Below are 26,384 nucleotides of genomic sequence, written 5' to 3' on the forward strand. Positions count from 1 at the left end.
TCCGCTGCCATCCCGGGCTGCGGCGGGGGCGGTCGGAGCTGGCACCGCCGCACTGACGGTTGGAGGGCGGCGGAGCCGGGGGCAGCAGCTCTTCCGCGGGCACGGGCGCTCTCCCAGCCGGGGACAGGCCCAGGGGCGATCCTTCACATCCCCTCTTGCTCCTCCGCCGCGGCGCTTGTGCGGAGGGAGGGAGGAACGCACCGACGATGCTGAGCTGCCCGGCCGCCCCGGGCTGCGAGTGCCGCGCCCCACTCCGGTCCCGTTCCGACACCGAGTGCCGGCTCTCCCCGCTTCTCCCCTGTCTGGGAGCCGCCCGCCGGGCACTACCGGAGGGCGGGGGGCGCCGGCGGGGACTGGGGCCGCCCCCCGGCGAGGCGGCGGAGCGGCCACGCCGCCGCTTTCGGGGGATTCTCCGAGAGGAGCGGGCAGGGCGGCTCCGGGAGGGGGAACCCCCCTCGGCCCGGCTATTCGCGTCCCCGGCGTCGCTCCTCCTCCTGGCGCTGATGTCAGCCGCGGGGAGGGCCGGCTGGCAGCGGCAGAGCGGGGCGCGGGCGGCCGCGGCAGAGCCGAGCCGGAGCCGCCGCCGCCGCCGCCGGGACAGCGCGGGCTCCGGGGCGCCGCCGGCAGCGCAGCCCGCGCCCCCAGGGCCAGCCGGGCCAGCACCGGGACAGCCACGCCGGGGGCCGGGCGAGCTCCCAGCGGCGGCGGCTGCCCCGCGGGGGGACCCGGCGCTCCGGTGTTCGCAGCCGCCCGGCGAGGGAAGGGCTGCCGGGCTGCGCTGCGGAGCCGCACCGAGTTCAGAGTCTCTCCGCGCAACTTGGGTTACGCGGCCGGACCTCTGCGGACTGGTGCGGGGCTTCCAGAGCGCGATTGCCTTTCCGTCGTCTCGCGGCTGCAAAAGCAGATAATTGACTAAATCCAACAGAAATAAAACAAACTCAGGTTACCTAAAAGTTAGGATACCGTTTTTCCCCCTCCCCGTTTCTTTTACAATTTTATTCCCTATGTGGAAGTCGTGTATGATTCGCGCTCGGCACACTGCATGGGAAGAAGCGGCTGGTGCTTTGGATCGAGGATTTGCTATTGCAAAGCGGTCTAACTTCCATGCAGTGGGGCAGCCTTCGCTACTCTGAACGCCTTGATGATGTGCTGAGGAGCCCATGTAGATTGGCATCTTGTGCAGAGAAGGCACTTAAGGTAAGAAGGGGGCTTGGGGAAAAGGGGGATTTTTGTATCCTTTTATGTGATATCTTTTGTCCAGCATTCCTCCCCCCCCATTGGAAGCAGAGCCTCAGCGGCTCATACAGAGCAGTATGGATAGGCTGGAACCGATCAAGTAAAATGAAAGTCTGCTCCTGTGAAAAGTGCACGGAGCTCACAAGTGATTGCAAAAGCTGTATTTATTTTTAGTCTGGTAGCACAGCACGGCGAGGATGTGTGCTCACGGCGCGGACAGTGAGCAACTCGCCTAGCTCAGGAATGAGGAGATCCACGGGCTCAGTCTCCGATGGGCAGTTTGCATTGGCTGCTGCATTTTGTTGAATGTGTACCCCCCGCTACCTCCCTAGAGCATCCCATCAGCCTGTTTGATTTGTTGTTTTTTGCAGATATAGTGCCTACTATTAATGAGAGGGGGTGAGGGATGTGAAAAAAAAGCCCAAAAAACCCCATATGGAACATTTTATTGATGTGATCATAATCCTGTAATGGAGATTGCATTAAATGAGGATTGCATCAAAATGCCAGGCTGCTGTGGAGAGCAGAGAAAGCAAAAACTATGCTGGATTGTAAATGAAGTTCTTTGATTGAAGGATTGTCTTGAACCATGGAGGGATGTCTGTAAGCTTAAAGTTGCTGTGTACATGTAGTACTGGAATGGGATGAAAACCAGATGAATCTGAAATGTGTTTTAATTGACTCAAGCTCTGGATACAGTTAGAATTGGGTAGAGGCATTGCAGTGATGCCCAGTGAATTCTTGGTTTCAGCTATGGAGACCACAGAAAGGCAAGGAGAGAGCAGAATACAGAGAGACAAGGATAGAATGTGATCGTTGGGGAAGGGAAGGATGGTTTGTGACTTTTGCCATCGTGGTACAGATCTTGCAGCCTGCTGGCTGCAGGCAGAATCCTTGCTGGCGATGTGGAAGGCAAAGGATTTATCTCTTTACTCTCCTTTTGCAGCCTGGGTGTAGTTGCCTGTAAAGTAGCTGCGAGGTGCATGGCAAGAGGCAAGCAGGGACCTATTTGCCCTTCTCGGACACTGAAGGAAGCTGAGATTGGGAGAGATGCAGTCGGCTCAGCTGATCCTGCCTTTTTGAGCTTGAGTTGATAATACATTTTGAGTAATTGTTGCTGTTTATCTCAATCGGCAGAGGAGGGAAGAAGATGTTCAAGTTTATTGAACCAAAGCAGAGCTGAGGACAGTAGATACTATCAGCTCACCTTTGCATTCTTTTTGTGCTCAGTTGTATTCTGGCATAGGGAACTGAGCCACAAAGAGCACCTTCTTCAAGCCCTACTGAAAGGAAGCCTAAAGACAACAAAAAGATTAAGGGAAAGATAAATTGTAAGTTTTTGCTTGTCTGCAGGGGAAGTAGCATTGATCTGCCAGATTGCACAGGTCAAAAGAGGTAAGATAAGGAACAAAGATATTTCTTTATTTATTTATTTACTCACATTCCCACACACACAAACAAAGTTGGCATGTGGAGAAACATCCCAGAGTGCGGATGCACCATGGCTGGGCACCACCTAAGAAACTGACATAAACAGCAGAGAAATTGGTGTAAGAATCCTCAACAGTCCCTATCTGTAACTGCAAAAGAGTTTTTTAATGCTAATTTTCAAACCAACCCTGAATAGCTGATGTTCTCAGGAGGAATTTGTGTTCCCGTTTGTGTACAGAATCTCAGGTAACATCTCCAGAACTCAGTCTCACTCTGTTTTTGGCATAAAGTTGAGACGAAACACTTATTTTAAATAAAATGAAGAAAAGCAGTATAAGCATGTTGAATTCCTCTTAAGCATTTTATTTTGGCAAAAGGCAACTTTTTCTGAATTGTAAGAGATAGGTTTAGAATATTCATGGCTTAACTCCAGGGAGCTTAGTGTTAGCTCAGTAGGCAGAAGGTTCTTTCTCTAAAGAGGTATCTGGAAAAGGCATGTTTAAATTTCAAGCCATATTCAGTAGAGACTGTTGGTTTCCACATTTTAAAATCATTTTTTTATGCCTCTTAGGGGAATGATGCTTAATCTGGGCAATAAAGCAAGTATTCCTAGCTTGCCTTTTTAATGGAAAGAGTGTGCTCCAGCTGTACTTCTGTATGTCCAATACTCCAGATTTTACTCTATTTTTTATCAAATAACAGCTGTGGAAGAAATTTTATCCTTTGAAACCATGGTTATCCATGCAGATCTTGGTATTTTTGCTAGAGAAGAACTCTACTTCATGGCTGCATTGTTCATTCTTGAAGCATTTCTTTAAATGTGAGCCTCTCTATAGTTAAAGGATAATTTATATTCAGTGTAGTACTGTCTGCACAGTGGAATTGGCTTTATACATCACAGCCTCTGCAAAAAAAGAGATCAAAGATCTGAACCTGTGGTCCTGTATTGCATTTGTATTCTAGGTGGACTTGAGTAATCTCACAGTGGAGCCATTCACGCTCCCGCAGTTAGGAGTGTGTCAGCCTTTCCATTAAAACACCCATTTGCTTAGGAATTTAATAGCTGGTTTTAAGGACTGGCTCCAAGCTTAAATTGGAACATTCATACAGTCAAAAGAAAAAACAGATATCCAAAACAATGAAGTCCAATAGGGTTTGGTACTGTTGAGTTTGTGGAAAGCTTAGCGGGAAACAACACCTGTATGAAAAATTGAGAGGTTAAAAGGGGGAGAAAACCTGGAAAACCTTTCAAAAGACCCTTTTGGATCCAGGTGAGTGTTTCTACCTGAATTTGAAAGGACCGTGTGGTTGTTAAACAGTCAATAGGACTTTTCTTGAAGGAGGACAGCACTGGCTCCAAGCAGGAATTAGTCAGACCTCAGTTCAGTTTCACACCCTGTCAGAACTGATGCCTTTGGCACTGATCCAGGTAGTTCTTTGGAGGGTTAAGTTGCAAGAACAATAAACCCCAAACCTTGCATTGTAACCCATGAGGTTTTCCTTTCAATGAGCCAAAGAGAACCTTTCACTTTTGAATAGTGCTGCTTGTCTGACCCAGGCGTTGGAAGCCTTTGGGGGATGCTGCTGCTCGCTCTCACTTGCCAGGTTGCTCACCTGAGACAGCCAGCCCGGTAATCCTGCTTCCCTTCAGCTGACTGCCAGCGGGAACAACGGCAGAGCCCTTTTGTCCAAAGCATCCCAAAGCCTTTTCCTGGGATTACAAATACAGGTGGATCCAGGAGTGCAGTTGTTCATGCTGTGTAATGCCAGTGTTCAAGATGCAGCTTCCTGTATTCCAAGTGGTTTGGACTGGATGAAATAAATGAGTATTGTTTGCCATTTACATAAAAATTCTTAAGGGAGATTAATATTCTTCTGTCCCAATTACCTCTTTCTGCAAAGAGTTTGCTGAGGAAATTTGTGGCAGTCATCTTTCTTTTGTGAAGTAGCAGTGACCAAATATGTCTTGGGTCTTTGAAAACTCATCCTCCTTACAGATACACAGGCAGTTAATATGATGTCAGGAGAAGTTAATGTGAAAATTAAAATACAGATGAAGAACACTGTGGGATTTAATCTGTGGACAAAATCAAATCATGGTAGTTTTAACTGTAAGTAAGAAACTGTGTCACAATTAAGTATTCTTTTCCTTTGAAGTCTGTTGTCATTGTCTTTGATGAAATCCTGCTGGAAATTATTTCTGACACTCTTCAAAAATATATGATTTCCCATAGATTGTGCAAGATTTAGCCTTCTTGATCCAACATGGCCTGAGCCAAATCTTCCTGCAATCTGTGAAAAAATCCCTAGTGGAGCAGAGCCTTCCATGGCTGCTTTTTGCCTTACATTACGTACATACTTTAACTTCTGCCAGTCCTTCAGGAGTTCTGCATGTCCATGTGGTATTGAAGGCATTGCTGTGGAGCAGTTTTGCTTGCAGGGATGGCAGAACTCAGCCAGTTTAGCAGCAAATGCTTTGCTGCCTTTTCAAGGATACTCTTTTTAAATGATGGTTGTTTTCCTTAATTTAAGTTGCAAAGGGAACCTAAGTAACCACATCATCAAAGAGCCAAATGCGTTGTTAGAGAGACAGATTAATGTTGAATTCACTGGAGACTTCCAAATTCAATAGTGAAATTACAAGCAGAGGTGCCCACTGTCTTTAAAAGCCATTGCTGGGGGATTTAATGTGGCAGTTCTCTTGCTCAGAAACTTCTGCTTTGTCTTCCTGCCAAGGGAACATCTTGCCTTGTGTTCTACTTTGATGTGATTTGGTTGTTTTGGGGAAGATTTTCTTCCTCCAAGCCGGTCTAGAAATGAGATGTCACCGGTGATGTAGTCTGTTTGCATATCAGTGTTTATCTGTTACATCCTTAAGGACATAGTTTTATTATTGTTGTAGGAATTTAATTAGTAATTATGCACGCTCGATGCTGTCTACTGAAGTAGCAGGAAATACATGCTGAAGGGGAAAAAAACCAAGTGTAAGTTTATAATGCTTACGCACAGCATATTTCATGTAACCAACTGTGCCATCTTGTTAAATAAATAAATGTATATGTATGGAAATGTATGATCTGCTGCGTACGTGCTCTCACACGTGGGCACACTGCAGCCACATGCACTCATGTTTCCAGCTGTAGTCCCTGGCACAAGACACAGGCATGCCCACCCCAAGGAAAGTATGAAATGCTTGGGGGATGACAGAACTGCATCAAATGGAGCATAGGGAACAGTTATAAAATAGCCACTGTCTCCCTCCAGCCTGTAACTCAGATTTCATTAGGTCACTTTTTTTTAAATAATCCTCCTGAGAAAGGAGGTTTCATGACTGAGTTTCATCTCTGCTAATGGAAGGAATAATTTAAACCCATGTTTAGTCATTGTGCAGGTTCTGTGATTGCTTTTGCAGTTATAAAAGTTTGTATCTTCCTGTCTCCTGACAGGCACACAGCTACCTGCATCTTTGGTTTTCCTTGGGTGTGATGGTATTTTTCTCCCTGAAATGGAGCCTAGCTTCAGCAGGAGGCATCATGTCAAGGTGCAGGTTGGATTCAGAAGCTGGAAAGAGATTTTCCTAGGACTTGTGGGATGTTTCTGATGAAAGACCTAGACTTGTTAAATAGCCAGGAGAGTGCCATAGCATTCCCTAAAGAAAAGTGCAGAGGAACTCTAGTGGTTGGAAATTACATTAAATGGTGACTTTCAGAGAACTGTAACATCCATAAGTAACTCTGAACTCAAATGATTCAGGGCCTCAGAGCAGTAGTTTGTTTAGATTATAGCTGCTGTCAGTAATTTATAAATATATGTAGGATACAAGGATGAAACTAAAGCTATCATTAAAGGGAGTAATGGCTTCACTCTGTCAGCCATTTAATTGACCCTTGGAAAATGTACGTGGCAATGTGTTGTAAATCAAAATCAGGAGTGCAGTGCAACACGGTAATAATTTTGGGGATGAAAATTGGGAAAAAAATAAGCAAAATTCATTTTCTGTTCATCTTCTACCTTGTCCTCTCTTGAGGCTTTCCAGAAGGAATGGATTCCAGTGAAGAGTTTTGAAATAGTTTCTGGTATTTGGGACTGTCCTCCAGGAGATCAGTGCAGAGCTTGTCAGCTGAGTGTGCATCCAGAGATCGCTGTTTAAAATTCATGTTCAGGAGACCTGTAATTTAATGACTTATTGAAGAAAATGTGATATATAAAGTAAATCAAGAGTTTTGCTCTCCTATCTTGTTACAGAGGTCTCGTCCTCTGACCAAGGGGAAGCTCAGTTGGCAGTTATTACTTCTTTATCTGCTATGATTCCACCAGAAACTTCAGGGGAAAAAAACCCACACTTGTACATGTGCAATTGTTTATGGCATTAATGAAATCTGAGGAGTGAAAGTTACAGAAGGGTCCTTGGATTCTGGGAAATAAGTGTATTGTATGTAATCAATCTGGAATAATGATGACTAGAAAAGCAGAACTATCATGACATTTTTGGTATTTACATATTCCCCCACCCATATATAAACCCTTTAAATATATCTAGGAGAGCACCATGAACCACACTTTCTTAGCAAGAAACTCCTTTAAAATCCCTTTTTAAACAGTTACAGAATTGTTGGCCATCAGTTACAGTTATTTGTTTTTTAACATGCTCATTCAAATATCAGGTTGTATCTTGCACAGTTTAGATTTACCCACATAGAGAAAAAAAAAAAAAAAAAAAACATTTTCATGAACTGGGAGTACCCTAAAGCAGAATGCAAAGTATGTTTGAGATCAGTTCACAGAACATTAACTTGAGGTGTTTCAAGCTAGAAAGGGTGAGAAGAAAGACACTAGGCATATCATGAAAAAAAAAAAAGAAAAAAGTTGACCACTTAAAAAAAGTCAGAAATCAAAGACTTGAATGTTTCAAAGAAATGTCTCACTTGTGTCTCTGGTCAGAAGGTGTTGTGTTGTAGCTGAGGAATGAGGTGGGAAGTGCAGCCCTGTGAGCAGTGAGCCCTTCTGGCTGTGTCTGTGCTGAGCCATCGGCGGCTCTGAGCAACCTGAGCTCGTGTGCAGGAGGGAGAGGTCCCTGGTGCCTGAACACCAGGGGCTCTCTGAAGAGTTTTGAGTGTTTTAATGGAAGCACTTAAAAACCCTTGCTTTCTTCCATCCCTGAAAACAAGGTAAATTGAGTTTACTCCTGCTCGCTCTTTCTCACCTTCTAAATTTGACTCAACTCTCTTTGAAATAAATTTGTTATTTGAAGGTGAAAAGTTGGTGCTTTGGTGGTTGAGTTTGGGGCCAATTATTTCTTATTTAACATTCTGTGTTTTGTGGCTCATCAAATGGTTAAGCACCAACCAGTCAGTCCAGGTAACGCAGTAGAACCCTCAGCACTGGAAAAAGACATGGTTGGATATAGACAATCACACTAAACAAAAAATACACAAAAAAAAAGATTCTCTCTACTTTCCATTAGTCTAAAATTAGACAGCAAACAGAAGTTAAAACACTGAAGGAAGTTTATAAACAGGAAAAGAACTGGCTGAAATTTACCTGAATTTATGATGAAAATAATTTACTTTTATTCATAAAATCATAGATTCCTTGTAGAATAGTGGGTTAAATCTGAAATCCTTTGTATTATCCATCATGTTGAAGAATAAGGTAAATGTGCTGGTAATTTTTTTATGCTAGGACAGTATTTTTGTGATTGTATTGCCTTCCACAGCTCACACTGAGTAGGAGGTTCCTGACAGTATGAATGGAATTTGACTCCAATTCTGTGTTTGAGTAGTGCTCTTAGGAATCACGGGGTAGGGAACTTTTAAAATACAAAAATAAATCTTAATTAAGCAAGTGTTATTGCTCTTTGGGGCTGCTTGACATCATATGCTGGGTCAGTTGTCCCATAGCTCTTTCCTTTGGCTACTTTTTATCTTGCAGGTTTCAGGCTTTGGTCATTGTTCAACATCAATGGGAAGACATAAACCCCCAGAATATTTGCCTGTTAAGTTTGAAGAAAACTTTATCTGGCTTCATAAAAATGCCATTTGCTATGAGTCCCCTTAGTGTCAGTGTTTGTGCTTTTGTTTGTGCGCTTAACAAGAAAAGAACATTTAAAAAATAATGTCTGAATCCAAAATTGTGCAACATGCCTCTGCAGAAAATGTGGAGAGTCTCAGTTCCTCACATGTAATTCATTTTTCTGGTACAGTACTTTTAGGCTCTATTGTATTATAAATACTAAAGGAATAATTGGAAAAAGGTTTAGAGTAAGTGATTTAGAAGAGGCTGGCAGGTGGTAGTGTGGCTACTGCAGGATTAAGTGAATTCTGGAAATGCAGTCACTTCAGAGTATTGGATCTGTGTCTTGATTCAGTCATTACTGAAGCAGAAATGACTTTGCTGATCTGCTGCACTGCGAGACACTGGTTGATGGAGATACTAAGCAGCCAACAGAAATTGCTTTCTGAAAAATTTGGGATGCTCCAGTGATTAAAGGGAGAACTTGGTCAGGACACCTCTTTAACTGCTGTGTAGGTGGTTACATGTACATATGAAACTTATGTAAAACCGTGGCACTACAAATAGGTCTTTTGGAAACCTCTAAGGGAAGTGAAGTGGAAATGATGAAATTTCAAGATGCTTTGGAAACAGCTTCAGTGCGTTACTATGGTAGTAAAATACCTGTTGATGAGCTTCACAAAAGTTAGTTGTGCTCTGATATTTCTCAGTCTGAGGGCTGAGGGAATTAACATTTTTAACAGACTGTTTTGTGATGCATAAGACCAGTTTTAGGATGATATCCATCATTTTGTGTGCCTCATTTATGGCAGATTTTCCTTCTTTCCTTTTCTTTTTTAATACTCTTTGACTGATGTAGTTTTTACAGCCTCAGCCATAACAGTTTTGGAGGGAGAAACGTCAAATCCTTTGTGGCTTGGCAACATCCACTTTCTTTCTCAGCTTTAGGTCCTACTCAGTTTTGTGAAGGACTCTGGAAATGAGAGCCCTGTTTGGAGTCCCATATTTCCATCAAAGTGAAGAGTTTCCTGCTGTCCTTGGTATCAGTGTGATTTTAGGCTGAGTTCTACGTGCTAATTTGCACTAGATCCTTTGCCATTTTATGTTTCCTGAATTTAAAAACTCTATTCACTGAGTTTCCTGGTGATTGGAAGTGCTGCAAGCACAATGAGTAATCTTGGTAGTAAACCAAAAGAAATACTTGAAGCGGATTCTCCTTTTTGCTCACTACAAAAATGTTCACTTAATATACAGAAGTATCCTTGGAAATGTTCAAAGCTTGACCCAAGGCCCCGAGCAGCCTCCTGTAACTTAGAAGCTCGGAGCAGGTTTGGCTAGACAGACTCTCTAGAGGTCTTCCAGTCTGAACTTCCCTGTGCTTCTATAAAAAGACATTGACTCCTCTATGTAGGTCACTGCTTTTTGCCTTGTCTCAACTGTGATTTTTCACTCAAATTCAGGAGCTTGCTCTGTCCTTGCTGTTCTGGTTGTTCAGGTGGTGGAGAGGAGAGGGGCAGGACAGGAAGAGGAACCAGCTAGTGAGCAGAGAGCTGTTATTTTTGGGCTGGATCTCAGCACTGGTTGCTATTCCTGACTCACAATGTGCTATTTGGTGTGATTTTGGAGGCCTCCTTCAGCTGGGATTATAGAGACAAGGCTGCCTTCAACAAGTCATCTCTTCACTTTGTGCAGGGCCCTTCTGAATACAGGTTGAAGCACTGCTTTTGATCTATAAAATTCTTTTTGGTTTCCTTTCTCTTTCCAAGGAAACCCTGCTGTTCATTTTTGTTCTTCTTTAAAGGCCAACTGGAAAGCAGAAGCCTCAGCTTTATTAACAGAGCTGAGGGCAAGAGAACCTGAGACTGCTTCTTTTCCCTTAGCCCTACAAAACTGAAGTTAGTTGACATTCCGAGCTGTAAGACAAACTTGTTAATTCAGTTTTTCCTGAGGGTTTTCTGGGGTGGACACATTAGCTGGAGTGTAATTTTGTTTGTATTTGTGAAGAGTGTTCTGCTGATGCTTCATGTTGATGGTTTATTGCTCTTGACTACAAGAGTGACTGGAGGTTGATTGGCAGATTCCCTACAGAAAAAATGCAAGAAATGCAGTTTCTAGAGAGGGACTTCACAGTGTATGACTGTGAGGATACGAGAATAAAATCAGTTTGAGAATAGACAATGCTTTTGTGGGCAGAAATTTAGGTACTTTGATTAAATATCATAAAAGATCTCTACAAATGAAACCGAGACTCATAAAAATTCTCTAAAAATTATATTTATGGTTTCAGAAGTTCTAATTTATTTCTTGTTTTATCATTGAATTATTTGTTAAAACAGGCAGTCAAACAAAAAATATTCACTCAAAAGCGACGATGAAGGTGCATGAATGTGAACAAGCATTTCCTAATTTTTGTTGTTAAATCTTCATTTCTGGTACTTTCACTTACTTCCCATGCTGTCTGTCTAACATGATGTCATTGGTATTTTTTTTTGTACATCTAAAAGGATCATAATACTGCCTATTCTAAATTTAGCTGAAATTTAGATTAAAAATTATTTCCGTGGGTTTGTGTTGGTTTATTTGGGCCAATTTTCACTGAAAGCTCAGCAGAATACTGCAAGTACTCATTCAGTATTTTCCATCCTTGACTCTTGCTGTACCATTTTGTTTCTGCTGTCTGCAAAAGAACATTTTCCCTTAAAAAATACTTGGGTGTTACTAAATATTTCAATAAATGTCTGCTGCATGCAGTTGGTTGGACATTCAGCGTAGTTGTTCCACAATTCCAGACTGTTTCCTTCAGATTCCATTGATGAAAGCTGCTTATCCTAATTATTTGTTTATCTTAATGAACGTGTGGTAAAGGCTGTATTGCATTTGTACCATTAGACACTCTCAGCCTGATATTTTCAGAACCCTGCAGATGTGGATTTTAAATAAATGAAAAGAGCAGATGGCGTACAGGGAAATCTTTGGTAGGCCAAGGAGCTAAATCAAAGTTTCCCTGAGTTCCAGGAGGTACCTTAAGTAGGGACTGCTTTTCCATTACTAGAAAATTTAATAATAAAGTGTTGATCTACAAAATGTTGTAGAACCTCCTAAATATGCAGAATATTCAGTAGGGAAAACCTGAGCCATAGCAGGAGTTCTGCACCGTGCCCTCTGCTTTTTAGAGTGTGCTTTAACGTGGGGCTGAGGCTTGCTTTGAGACAATCAACCCTGATGGTGCTGAATATAAAAAATGTCAATATAATTAGTCATCTCCAGCAGAAACTAATTTTTTGCCATTTTTTCCCTGCGTGGAGGAGGGGATGAACTGGTTTTCAGTTACTCTTTATCATTTCGGTTTCTATTTTTGCCGCCGACTGGGAACATTTACCAATTACTTTTATTCCATCTTGTATTTAGAGATGGGCTATCTTATGAGATAAAGATTTAGAACTGAAATGCCCTGGTGAACCAGAATGAACTGATGGTAATTCAGCAAAAGCTGCTCCTTGTCTGATGGTCAGGAATAGGACACAGAGCTGTCCATGGTCACCTTTGGGGACAAAGTGAGCTCTTACACCACTCCAGGCCTAGCCCACGCTCTCTTAGTTAACACATTGCAAGTGTTCATTGTAGAAACTTTGTATTAAATGTTCTGGGTGAGGTACATATATATGGACTGTTTCTGTTTTGTTTTGCATTGGTGCAACTGCAGTAAAAGTTATGCAAATAAAAGGTGGTGCCCAGAAATTCAAAACACAGATAGTTGTTCTGATCCTTCCCTGATCTGAATTACCCTAAAAAAAAAATTCAAATATCCATAATTTCAAGCATATCTAGGCAAGAGAGTGTAATTTAATGTATAGTTACCATCAAAGATACCACGTATGGGCTCTATAACCACAGGGAAATCACAGATTTTCAATTTCCCTTGGAATGTGTTCATTATTAGAAAGTGTTATCAGAGTATTGTTTGTTGTAGGAGAAGAAAATCCTGTTCAAGTTTTTAATGAATCTCTTGAGAGAGTCATCAGATTTACAGGTTAAAAAAGCTGTAAACATTCTACTGGGAGCAGTCATTAAAGGGAAGATGAATGTGAGTGATCTGCACACTTCTTCTGAAGCAGAAGCCCTGACGATGATTTACAAACCAAAAAGCTGTTTCTCTTTAAATGATCTGTGTTGCTGCATTGTGCAATGAAATACAAAATAAGATTAAAGTAAGTCTGCAAAATCAGAACCAGGTTCACTGTTTGGAGAATTTTTTAGGTGAGACTACAATGATCTGAGCTTGAAGGGAAGAAGCCTGAAATAAATGTTTCCTTAATTTCTACATTACAAAAAGCAGTGAAGTGCCAGAAAAACCCCTTCCTGCTCAGATAATCAATTTGGAGGTCTTGTGTTCTGATTTCCTAAATGAAATAAAAATGAATTAATAAAAGTTTTATAGATTAGATAAATAAATTTTAAAAAAAAGGAAAAAGGAAAAAAAAACACACCTCAATCCTCTGATGAGTTACAGTTTTTGGTAAATTGACAAGTGACAGCAGAGGCCTGGGTAAAGGTTTGCCTTTCCACAAGGCACTCCATACCCTTGACTACCAGCTCGAGCTTGACTGACCCAGCAGCAATGCTGTTAAAAACCCATCACTTGTGATTAAACTGCTTCATCATTTTTTCTTATCCAGAGTATTACAGATGCAATAAAGGGAATGGTTTTGGATATACCACGAAAAGATAAAAGGCAGATAAGTATTTCTAAACTTATTTGTCAAAAAATTTGGTCCTTGAAAGATTTTAATTGATCACCTGAGATGTTTTGTAGCCAAATATTTCCTGTTTCTTCAGAAAACTCCAGAAAAAGAATGGGAAGGACAGTTTTGTTGTAGTTGGGGTGAATTCTGGCAATGGTTTTGTTTGGTGGGTGTAGCTCCTCGATGAAGCACAAATGCTCTGAAAACTTGGAGAATAAGGAGACGTGACCTGTGTCCCACCCACATCTGTTGAACACAGCACCAGTGGATTCACAGTCACTCAGCTTTCCAAGAGGTCACCCCCTCTGCAAATAATATGCATAACAGACTGCTGTATTCACAGAGCCTCATCATGATGAACAGGGTGTATTTCAGCTGACACTGCCATTCACAACATCATCTTACCATTTTAGTGCATGACTGCCAATCTGAATTTATTGTCACACTGGAAATAATCAGGGCTCCAAAGTAAAATCTCCATCACACCAAGAGGATTGATGCTTCTGCTGAATTTTCTTAATATTTTGTCAAGATTAGCTGCTGCTGAGCAGGTTTTTTCAAGATGTGTGTATGTGCATTTTATTTCATTCTTTTTTTTTTTCTTTTGAAAACCTAAGTGGGCAAATGTATATGCATGGACATGCTGTGGTCATAAAAGGGCATGATTTATGTCCTTGGTCTAAGCTGGACATTAAACTTTCAGGCTTTGGGCAAGCTTCTTCATGAGGCAGACCCAATAAAAATCCATCTCTGACCTGGCACATGTGCAGAACCCTCTTGAGCAGACTTGAGCCTTGGCATTTGTCACAGCGTGGCTGACCAGAAAGGTAAATCAAGGCAACAGCAAAGACTTCAGGTCTGCTCTTGCTTAAGACTGAAATATCACAAAATGTAAAGGAATGCACTCATTCATGCAGAATCATTTTTGTGATGCAGCCTGTTGGTGGGAGGTTAATGAGAAAGCCTTGTGACGGTTTTGTACTGACGTTGTGTTTGGGTGTATCTTAAATATCAGTTAGATCTTATGTTCTTTACATTTCTTTTTGCAAGAATTTACTTGTGGACTGTCATTTCTCTACATGGCTGCAAAGCATTTTGCCAATTTTCATTTTCCACTGCCACCTTTCTGTGCCTGTCTGTCTCCCACTGACTCCCACTTTTCCACAGACACGGGCCCTAAAAGGAACATTTCTTGCTAGTAAAGCTTGAGGTGCCAAAAGATGATTTGCACTCCTAGAACTATTTGCTTCACAAAGGCTTGCAAGATTTTAGGAAAGATGCCAGCTAGTGCACAGACAGTTTGGCTCTCCAAGCCCAGCATTAAGGTTAACAAGTTGTAAATAGCTGCACGTTGCCATTATCTGCAAACCCCGCTGCTTTCAGGACACCATGAGGGCCATAATGAGAATGTTGTTCAATGCTTGTTGTATTTTTCTTCCTTCTCTTGCCCAGCACTTACCAAAGATAAGCTTTAAAAGTTGGACAGCTTGTGATGGGGACTTGATGTGATTCTTTCATCTCACTGACCAGTGATTTACTGGTGGAACTCTAACAAACCGATCACTGAGATGAGGGGGAAAAACTGGACCCAAACCTGCCACTGTTTTTTTAAGAATTATTTATAGGAAGGAATCTTGGAATAAAGAAAAAAAAAAGATTTCTTTTTCCCTACAAAAATAAATATGGTGTTAAGAGATCTGAATATATTTACAGTATCTCGTGTAAACTTTCATATATGTGTAAGGCTTTCTTGCAGCTATATAAATCTGCACATCTTGATTGATGTCTTTTGAGCTGCAGTGACTTATAAAAAACATGGATTGTATCTAGCATATGCCACTCAAAGTTACAGTATCTCCTTTTTCAGACACATATAAAAATTCAACTTGGTGCATTTAATGAAAAAATATTTTCAATGTTTAGGAGATGCTTGCTTTGCTTTGAGAATGTCTAATGTATTAACTGTTCCGTGAATGCTCAGTGAAGCGGCCAACTTTGAAAAAAAATTGATTAATTAGTCTTTATTAGTATATTTTTTTTCATGCAACAATCATTTCCTGCCCCAGGAAGAGTTGTTCTGTTGAAGTGTGGGATTCTATGTGAGTGTTTCTTCCAAGCACGGATCACTGAGACACGTTAGCCTCGGATGTGCTGTGAAAGCAATGAAGCCTGATGTCACTCTCCTGTTAGTGTCCTCTGTCTGAAAGCACAGAAGAACATTGCATGGTTTGGTTTGACGAAGAGTGAAATTGCTCCACACAGACATAAAATAATGGCAGTGGTAACAGGAGTGCTGCAGTACTGGTGGCAGTACCACTGGACAGCTGACCCAGCCAGGAGCAGCAGAATTCCCATGGTGGTTTCCTCCCAGGGGTTTTGGATGTATCAGAATAACAAAGAGAACAAGCTGGGCAAACCTCGGTGCTTTAACTTTCTGTGTCAGCAGCTGATGATCGTTCATTCATTCATTCCTTTTTGCCCATTTATTTTGGAGAGGTGGGAGGGATGGAGGAGACTACGTTGCATTACCTGGGAGCTGTGTTGAGTGTCTGAGCTGTGCCTGCCCTAAGCCTTGTAAATGTACAGAGGGAAAGAACCAGAGCAGAGTCTTGGAGGAAATCTCATGGATGTGATGACTTGGCTGTAGAGGTGCATGGCTGGAACTGCACAGCACTGAGAGGAATATGCTGCAATAGGAAGGCAGAGTGCCAGGGTGAAGGGGGTGTGTTCAGAGAAAGTGTGGCATTGGAGCTTCACAATAAAGAGAGGCTTTGAGGCAAGACACTGAAGTACTGAGGAAGAAATCAAAAAGCCTCAGCCGATTTGCCAAGCTATCAGGGAGCACAAACCAGGATGAAACACTGAATTCTCATGGAGAAGCACCCAAGTGCTGAAGGAAAATGCTAAAATGTGCAGATGAAATTGATGTTTCCTAATGCTGAGTGCTTAAGAGGCAAAAGCAGAAGTACAGAGTTAAATAATGTTGAACAGAGAAGCTGTTGAACATGGAAGCTGTCAAATTAGTTTTTTTTTCTTTGCAACTAAGTTTTTGGGGAAGCTGATGTTTTATTCAGTCTGGCTTTGATTGACATCCTGCTTATGGCAACATCAAAGGATTTTTTGGTGTTTTGGTACAAATGGGACACTTTACCCAAAGCATAGGACAGGAGTACAGAATGCTCGTACAGAGAACTACTGTGTTTTTACTATAAAGTTATATGAGGGATGCAGAAATGTTTTGCTCTATATAAGATGCAGAGGGGGAAATTATTTTGGTAAGAATTCCCCTCAGGAGGATTAAATTCAATAAAAACCTACCCAATGACACCGACACACCTCTGGTTCAAAGGCTGACATGTTTGCAGGTTTATCATGGATGAATCCTCCAGTTAAAGGTCTTCAGAAAAGGTTAGAATAACCTACCCCATTTAATTTAATTTCTGTAAAGTCAGTGCATACTAATTCAAGAAAAAAGACTTGCTTTTAATATGTCAGAAACGTACAGTTTCTTCAATATTCAGCCCATGAATATTCATGTATTTTTGTCAGTATGTCTTCATTTCAGAAGTAGTTAAGGGACTGTAAGATAGATGGGGTCCTGTGAGTGGTGTGGAAATTTGCTGAAGGGAAATGAGATGCAGGGTTTAACAGAATGGGAGACACAGCCCTTCCAGCTTATTTTCAGGCAAAATGTGATCAAACTGTAGAAAGGGCAAGACAGGTTCAACATTCACAGGGACTCAACTCAGCCCTGAGTAAACCTGTCCCACTGTAATAATGGCTGAGGAACCAGAGTGATGGCAATTTGTGTGTGAAATTGTATCTCTGTAAAATAATGCACGTTTGCCATGGTTCAGTGCACCCTGTAAGAGAACGCTGCATGTTCCACACACGTGGTGCTGCCCATGGAGTTGGTTAGAGGCCATTCCACTCTGTGCTTTTACTTTCATTAGAAATTGCTCTGTCTGCACTTGTATAAACCATTGCTGTATGCAGAGACGGCCTCAGAGTGCCAGCAATGCTTTTTTCATTGTTGCAGAGCTTTTCTGTAGAGATAAGGCTTTTAGTTTGATGTTAAGAGCCAGTTTATTCTTTTATTTTTCTTCAGGTGAAAGGTCTCACGGTTCTGATTAGTGTGCCAATTATGAGGATGACAGAAATACTGCCTCACCTGCCACCACCAGGGTTGTTTCACTTTTCTTCACCTGTTTATTCAGATAGCAGATGACATGCACTTCCAGAGGACACAGTATCTCGTGTTCTGTGCACATTCTGACAGATTGATTGGACAAAACATAGAGCCCATAGGAAATATGGAAAATGTATGTTGGTTGCCATCTCCCATGATGTTCTCTTCATGAAATGAGAGGAGAGCTGCCTGGTGCAAGGTTTTCAAACGTTCAGATGCTGAATCACAGAGATGTGTATGGAAGGATCCCTCAGAATGGAAAAGAATGATGTTGGAGCAGCCAAATTTTTCCCTTTGTCCTTCGAGTGTTTGCAGTGTTGGTGTGTAGCACTGAACACTTTCTAACTCCATAGGCACTGGAAATTTGGGGGAGAATTACTGGAGATTCAGAACAAAATTTGTACATGATCCAAGTCTCCCTTGGGCAAATCCAGCGTGTTGGAAACTTGGGAAGAATGTATGTTATGTAACCAGGCTCAGTTTCACAGCTGATTTCGAAAAAAGGGCACTTTGCTTCCCAGAATGAGATCTGGGGAAAGAAATTTTATCTTGATCAAATGCAGCAGCTGCTGCAGTTTATATTCAAGTGTGATGCAAATCAAGCCCCCTTTTCTGCTCTGTTCCGTTCTGCCCAAAGAGGGAACCATTGTTGGTTCCTTTTTTTCAGAGAACTGGTCTGTGATTTGACCTCAGTAATTACCAATGATTAAAAAAAAAATAAGATATACAAGTTCTGGAATATTGTAATGAAACATATAAACAGTTTAAAAATACTTAAGTGATGTTTCTGTGTTGTAAGAGCCAGCTGCAGGGTACTTATCACTGGAGTATGTTAAACCATTTAAATATTCCAAACATTATGTACAACAGATCTTGTACTAATTCATTATGAAAACAGCAATTTAATTTAATCATTTATTAGCTATTTATAAGGTGTCTGCATATCAAGTATGCATACAGATTGTTGTTCTACCTGGCGACCAGGATAGTGCTTGCATGTGCAATCACTGGTGATTCTATTTGGGGATCACTGTTCTCAATTCCTCCTCACCAGCACTGTGCTTCTGAGATGTGTGTGCTTAACAGAGTGAATGAGTCTTTGTACCCCCAAGAGGGGGAAAACCCAAGAAATTGTTCAGAACAATACCCAGACTTGAATGTAAGTCATTCATTGCTCATTTCTGTTCTCTTCTGGAATGTGCCTTTGCTGCTGCCACCATAAAGACAGCGAAGCAGGCTGCCCAGAAACTCTGGATAATCTCTGTCCCCAGAGGTTTCCAAGATCCAACTGGCCAGAACCTGAAGCAATCTGCTGTGAATTGGGTAGTGCCACATATCAGTGCAGGAGGCTGGACTGTGGCCCTGCCCAGGGCTGTTCCAAAGGGAAGGATTCACCCATTTCCTAGGAAGGCCCAGCGTGGGGCAGAGCAGAGTGCTGGTGGCTATCTGTTGTGTTTCCAAGGCTGTTCAACTCCGCTGGATTGCAGCACTCAATGTTGGACCCTGATGAAAAAAGAAACACATCCATACTGCAAGCTGTGCAGTGCTCTGTCGTTCTACCACGGTGTGTCCTGATCTCTGGTATTTTCCTCACTCTGCTGCAGTGCCTTGGGGTTTTTGCACGCCTGGCACGTGAGTTTCAGCTTTCCCCTTGTGATAATTAGTTTCTTTGATGGGTCTTACTGTACTGTAGGTGTAGGTACAACAGGATCCAACTCTTATTTTAACTTATCTTACATCCACATCTGAATTGTCATCATAATCTGATCATTAAAGCCTTGAGAGCCTTAATCAAGAATTTGCCACCAAAGTTAAAATATTTTTAAGACTCCCGAATCCTAGAGCCATGACTCTTATCTATGTCCTATCATTATTTACTATTTAGGAAAGAGCAGTGTATTTACCATCATGTAATGCAATAAATGCACAGTGTGCAAAAGGGAAGATGCAGCCACCTGGCTGAAATGCACCTGGGGAGGTTCAGAGAATTCTTTTCTGTGGCCATGACTCTCTGCCTGCTGCCCAGACCAGGATGGGCACTAAGCTAGGTGTGGATTGAACATGACTGCTGAAATTCCTAGACACTGGTGAAGTTCTCACTGATGGGATTGTTTATAACATCTGCTCTCCCTTCTGAAATGAGTATGTGAAGGCTGGAAGAGAATTTGTAGGTCACCCCACTATACAGTCCTTTTCATAAATGCACTTACAAACCATTTAATCTTTTAAAGAGTGTGGAAAAGGGATAAGATTTTATTGCAAAAAATAACTTTCTCACACACCTCAGAACTTTCATTTTTTATTTTTCCCTTTCCAAGAAGATAAATGTAGAAATTTCTCCTGCCAGCAAAGAATTGATAAACTACTGAAGACTTCAGATTCCCAGCTGATTTTTATCAGCTGGAAATCTGATGAAAATAGGTTTCATAGGTGATAGGTTGCTTTGTCCTATTGGTGTTAAAATCCTGGTTGCAAGTTTTTAGCACTGATGTATTTGAGGGCAGCTATACCGTGCATTTCTTGTTAGGTGATTCTCACAGACAATGAAAATGTGAATTATTCACAGAGACTTGGCATTGTTTGTGATGCTCTATGCCAGTGCACCTGCATTAGCTTCACTCTTTTTAATACCTGTGTTTTTTTCACTTTTAAATCTGAGTTTACATTTTGTTGTGCCTGCATTCATGGTTCCAATTGCCTTTTCTGATCTATGGATACATACTTGCACATAGAAAGTCAGCAGTTGTTAAAGTTAAATGGCAGATAAGGAAAGCTGTGAAAAGCCTGAATCTCAAGTCACACATCAGTACCTGTGGGCCTTCAAGAAGGTGGCACAAAGTGGCATTCAATCAAAATTAATATCATTACAGCAACAGCAATCGAGCTGATAAAGTATTTCAGGGATTATTGACAGACTGGAAGGAACTGCTGCTTACAGCAGTCAACAAAACTCATCTGGCTATTAATCTCCAGGAATACCTGCCATGAAATCCTCATTGCTGTTATGACTTGAAATTGTTGGATACAATGGTGCAGAATCTTTTTGCATAACAAACATTCATTTGCTGTTTATTAATTTTTTCAGTGTTTGCTCCTGAAATATATTTCCAAAAATAGCATAGAGGAAGGAAATTATCTAAAATTGCCCACAAGGGCTTGTATGAAGTGCTGCTTTTGCTGCTGCCTAGAAGAAATATGCCAGTCAGTAACTGAATCCCAAACCTGGCCTAAAATCAACAAGAATCCAGCAATGATGATACCAAGCAAAGCACAACAAATAAAAAATCAAGGTTCATAAAAATATTTGTGTATCCACTTGCCTGGCACCCTGAAGAGAGCTTTCCTGGAGAAGTAATGTCATTTCATGTATATTTTGGTGCTCAGAGTTTGATAAATTCATTCATTTATGCTCTTTTTCCACCAGTGCACTTGCAGTGACTTAAATGAAACTGTCTTTAGTGTTACTTGGTGTGCCATTAACTTCCAGAAGCCCATTGCCTGAATTCAGTATGAGCTGCTCCTTGAATGTGTGACTGCCATGAATTGGCAATATTTGTTGTGGGAATTATGGAAGGAAAAGCACAGAATGCTGAGTGCTGAGATCCTACAAGTGGAGTTTGGAGACTATTTCCAGGCAGTGGGACTGGCTCCCAGGGTGCAATCCTGTAAGCAGGAAAGCCCAACTGAGTTATGAGCTTCTATTCCTTACAAAGCAAAGCAGAGGGAATAAAAAAATTCATATCTGTTACTTGAACAGGCCTTGGAAATCTGTCCCTTCCACAGTGTGGCCTGATTCTGTGTTATCACCTTTTATGTGCCTTACCAAAGTAATCTCTCTAAATTCCTTTTCAATTTATGCTTAACCAGGCTGATTTGCATGCACGTAGAAAAGGAAAATGAGAAAGTTTTAAACCAAAAATCTGTATTCGTAGGATTTGATATTCATGTACATTTTTATGCACGGAATTCCCATTAAGATTACAAGCAAGATTTACCTACAAATCTTCCATTCTGGAAGAATGATTAAATTCCCAAAGTTTTATGAGGAATAATGTATCTTGCTTTTCAGTTGTCAGTTAATGCTAATGAAGGTATGAGCAATTATGCTCTTCTGTGTTTAAATTGACCAAAAAGCTTGGTGTGAAGCTGGTTTGAAAGCCACAGGTGGATAAGAATCCATGAGTTATTCATGTCTCAGAGGAGATACTTTTTGGGTTGACTTTTGCTTCAGCTGCCGAATAATTTTTATATTTTCTTTTTCTGCAGGAAAGACATCTCTAATAGTAATGTAAATATATGTGTGTGAAAAAAAGATATTGCATGAGTATCTGCTAAAATTAGTGTCACATTTCCCAGTTTAGATAGCAAGCCTTTGTTTTTTAAGGCTTCTTTTCAATTTAAGGAGTTAAAACTATCAGTTTTTCTGAATGTGGTCTGTTGTGTGTGATGCAGCAAAAAATCCCATTCCTGTTTAAATTAAAATACATTTCAACTTCAACCCATCCAACCGCAAAATGTCCCAGAACCTCGCTTCAGTTTCTGTTTCTAGGGAAGCAGCACAGAATAAATTATTCCAAGTTTCAGTGCTGCTCTCCAACTTGTGGGAAACATTTGGTACATCATTTTGCCAGACATATTATATCAGAAAACTTGAATTGATAGAGGCATCTTGGTCTGGTAGTGATGAAAAGCCCCAAGAAAGATCTGCTGGTTTAGTCTGGGCTGCTGCACAGTGATATACTGTGCACTGTGCAGCTGTTTGAATCTATGTGCTGAATTCAGAAGGAATAAAATGGGAAAAGCTCTGAGAGGCAGGATCAGGATTGCAGTGCTGGAGCATCAATGGCTGCATTTTTTATCTGGGACAATTAGAAGAATCTTCATTGTTTTTCAAGGTCTTCTCTTTGTATTGTTTCTAAGTGGAAAAAAAAAATCTAAAGATTATTTTGCATTTCAGAGCAAAATCTGTCCTTTCTACCTATAGGTATCTCCAAGTCCAAGGAAAATATTGGCAAAAAAGGGGTTTGATTTTATTGGTTACTTTCATACTGGCAACACAAAAGTCATAAATTGCCTGAAATCCATCCAATAAATCCCAGAAATTCATTTACAGGTGTGAATTCAGGTAGCACCAGTGCTCCAGAATAGCTCTTGTGTTGATGAGGGATGGGACTCTGGCAGTGAGTTCATTTTCATGCAGAGTGATCCTGACACACACACAGGCCTTGTGGAAGGACATTTTCTCTATGAACTTGTGCAACTCTGCAGCTGAAGGGGTTGCTCTGGTTTGTCAGTGCTGAGCTCGAGGCACAGAGATCCTGTGTGAAGGCTGAGTGTTTGTGGCACAGATCATGAAGGAATCACTTCAAATTGCCAGCTGATTTATAAACTCCCAGTTCCCTACTGTTTCTATAAACTGTAGCTAATTTTCGTTGATTATCATGATTCTGACAAAATGTATTTTTCTTAAATTTTATAGGCACAGAGATTCAAATATTTTGCTCCTTTTGTGTTCTTTGTGCTATTTTCAGCATTGATGTATGCTGGGAATGGTTTGGCCAAGTATTTTACACAGAGCAGTTATTGACTGTTTTCCATTCTAACCACAGGCTCTGCATGGAAGAGAATGTTCTGATTTAGAAAAAGCCATACAGTTCTTTCCAGAATTCAGATTCCCAGAGTAGCTTCTTTCATATTGTTATACATACATATAGATACATGTATAAATATAATATTGTGGTTCAGGGCCAAGTGGATATCATGGATGGCAGTAACATCTAGAGATTTTCTTCTCTGTTACTCCTGTGCACATTCATCTTCCTGATTTCCATAATTCTGATTTGCCCTGGCAACTGGACAACAGGGAGTGTGAATTCAAGAATTCCAGAATTATTGGCAGAGCAGGAGAATTTCATACTCCAAATATCTTTATTTTTACTTTTTCTTTTAATGTCTAATGCCTCCTGCTTGCATTTTCTTGACTTCCTAATTACTTTTAGTGGTTTTTTTTTTTTTTTACCTATAAATGAGGGATTAAGCCGTGAATTTTACAGCAAAAGAAAAAGCAGCCCAGATTAAAAAGGAAAGAAGAAAAGAGAAAATATAATTGGCATAAAAGTTGTATAAATGAAGTTTCTGGTATTTTTTCTTTAAACAGTGAATCATTCAGTATTTTGGTGTTAATAATTTAGCAGAACCCGAAGTAAGATATCAGCAGGACGTGTGTGGGATGGGTGGTAGCTCAAGTTTGATCTAAAAGCCTTGCCTTTGTATTGAAGTTGGGCTGAAGCTTTGATCTATTTATAATGAGTATTCTAAGGGTTTACTAATTATTTTAAACCTGAAGAGAATCTCAGAGTCCATTTTTCTGTTGGAAAGGAACCAAAAATAAACCTTGCTGGAAGGTAAAGGCAGAAAGTCATAAAGTTGGGGCATGTTTTTTAAAGTTACAGCACGACCGCCTACTGGCTATAATTTCTGAAAGATTTGGGGGGAAATGTATTTTCTGTCTCCTTTTTACATTCTGTAGCATTAGGAATTTTCTGACTAGAGATAGGGCATCCTTTATATATCCCATCCATTTAAAAAGTTTGCAGCTATAAAGTTGAAATGTGGAAATTTTTTTGTTTCTTTGGAATTATATTTAAATTTACAAATGTACACCCATTTATGCTACTTACAACATTTATTCTATTTACAAACTAAATTAGCATACATATTTATGAGAGATTGTGGGGTGCTAATACATTTATCAAGGGAAACTTTATAAACCACTCATGATGGTACACAAGTAAAACTTTAAAAATAAATCTGAATTTATATCTGCTTAGAACATTGCTCAAGGGTTGGGAGCTGTTTTTGAAAACCATACTTGTGTCTGATCCATGCTTAATTCCATCTTTAAAGGCTAGATCCTTATTCCCCTTTGTTACAACTGCTTTGTACAATATTTTTGTCGAATTACAGAGACCCATACACTGGAATTAAGTGCATTTACACCATGTGAGAAATTTCCCCCTCCCCAATTTTCTAGGATTTTTTCCAGTTTTAAAAGGGTGCTGACAAGTTTAATGAGTCCATAATGTGTGAAAAACAGTTTCTTTCTTATTTTTTTTCTTCCATTGAAACAGTATTTGGGATTAAAGGTGAACCTCTTTTCATGGTTCAAATCATTTTCATTAGCAGGAAGGAAAAACATGCCCAATAAGCCTGGTACTGCAAAATTACTTAAAATAGTTCTGCAGAGCAAATTTTTGCCTTTTCAATTATGCAAATGCTCATCAAGTTTTTGTCTTTGGTAATCTTTGGCTCCTACTAAAAACTGACAGAGACTTTTTGACCTGACACAAATGTGATTGCTGTGAAGGTTTTCTCCTGCCTTTGCCCTGGCACAAGATTAAAGAAATGCAAGTACTGCATTCCAAAATCAAACTCAAACTTATACCTGTATCTTATCCTTGTGATTAAATTTTTATGGAATCAGAATAATTCCCATAGGAAGGAGCCCTGGGTGTTTCTAGTCCCGATCTCTGTGTGCTCAGAGCAATGTCAGGGCTGAATTCAGATCTGATGGCTTTAGGCTCCAACCAGTCAGGTCTTAGCCTGCACACAACCTGCTCCAAGGCTTCAAGGTTTCATTATCCCACCTGATGGGCTTTGCCCTTAATCTGCAGTCAGAACCTTTCTAATTTCAGTTTTTGAGGCTGTCCCTTGTTCTGCCACTGTGCCCCTCTGTAAGAGCCCAGCTTTTCCCTCCTGGGACATTTGTAGCTCCTTCCCTCCTTGAACCTCGCCTGTAGACTCAAAGACCTTTCTCTAAAAGACTGAGGCAAAGTTTATTTCTTTGTCTTTCTTCACTCTCATGTCCTGTGTGTGGATGAGCTCAGCCAGGAGCTCCCTGTGAAGCCAAGGCCTCTGGGTATTTCTGCTGATTTTCCCAGGCATGGAGTGCTGTGCTTACAGAAGATTGCCCTGGCAGGGCTTCCAGCTCTCTTGGGATCTTTCTCTTTTCAGAGTTCCTCACACAGGATCTCCCCACCTAAAAAAATCCCTTCCTAAGCTGAACTCTCTCCTCAGAAATTCCAGGGTCTCTACTTGGCTACTGGCTAAAACAATTTTTTTTGTAAGTGAGAATAGTAAAAAGAAGTATGCTGAAAATATTTTAATAGCTGAATAATCACATTTATCATTATGTTTTTCACCTATAACTAGACTTCTAGAGTGCCATAACTAACAAATAATATATGGGAATCTCTTCATTAGCATACTCTTATAACTTGAGATATTTTGCCAAATTCAGTGAGGTGTAGGTACTTTTTGTTAATTAATTACTGAGTAATCATTTAAGAATCTGTCACTGGGACCTAGAAGGAATGGGCAATGAGCCTGCTTGTTACAAAGTCAAATGAATCTAGATAGAAGTGTACAAAAAAGAATATTAGAATTACACCTAACTGATCACTTCATTGGCTGTACCAAGTAAAAAGCTGATAAAGAAGAATTGACTCCCAGAATTTCACTTCCAAGGTGCTGTGTTTTAAGGTAAATAACACACATGCTGTCCATGACTAGTAACTGCAGCAAGAATTCTTGTCCATTGCCATCAAATAAATCATTTAGGGAGCAAAACTTGTAGTGCCACAATATTAGAGAGAATTGATGCCTTTTGAACAACTGATTTTTTGCTGTACAAATGTTATTGACTGATAGAAGATCTGAAATTCTGTAACAGTGAAAATTTGACAATGTCAAAATCAACACTGGCTCCAGTCAAT

The 26,384-nt window shown here is 40.8% G+C and overlaps 1 protein-coding gene across 3 annotated transcripts in view; it reads left to right on the forward strand.

Moving 5' to 3' along the window:
* The first annotated feature begins 780 nt into the window (after window positions 1–780).
* PCDH11X (protocadherin 11 X-linked) overlaps window positions 781–26,384 on the forward strand; it is a 426,671-nt gene continuing 401,067 nt past the window's right edge. For all 3 annotated transcript variants that reach the window (XM_018914439.3, XM_018914440.3, XM_018914441.3), the window contains exon 1: window positions 781–1,197. The gene's annotated coding sequence lies outside the window, so the exon portion shown is untranslated. The remainder of the gene's footprint in view (window positions 1,198–26,384) is intronic.

This window comes from Serinus canaria, chromosome 4A (genome assembly GCF_022539315.1).
Source record: "Serinus canaria isolate serCan28SL12 chromosome 4A, serCan2020, whole genome shotgun sequence".
Classification (NCBI taxonomy): Eukaryota; Metazoa; Chordata; class Aves; order Passeriformes; family Fringillidae; genus Serinus; species Serinus canaria.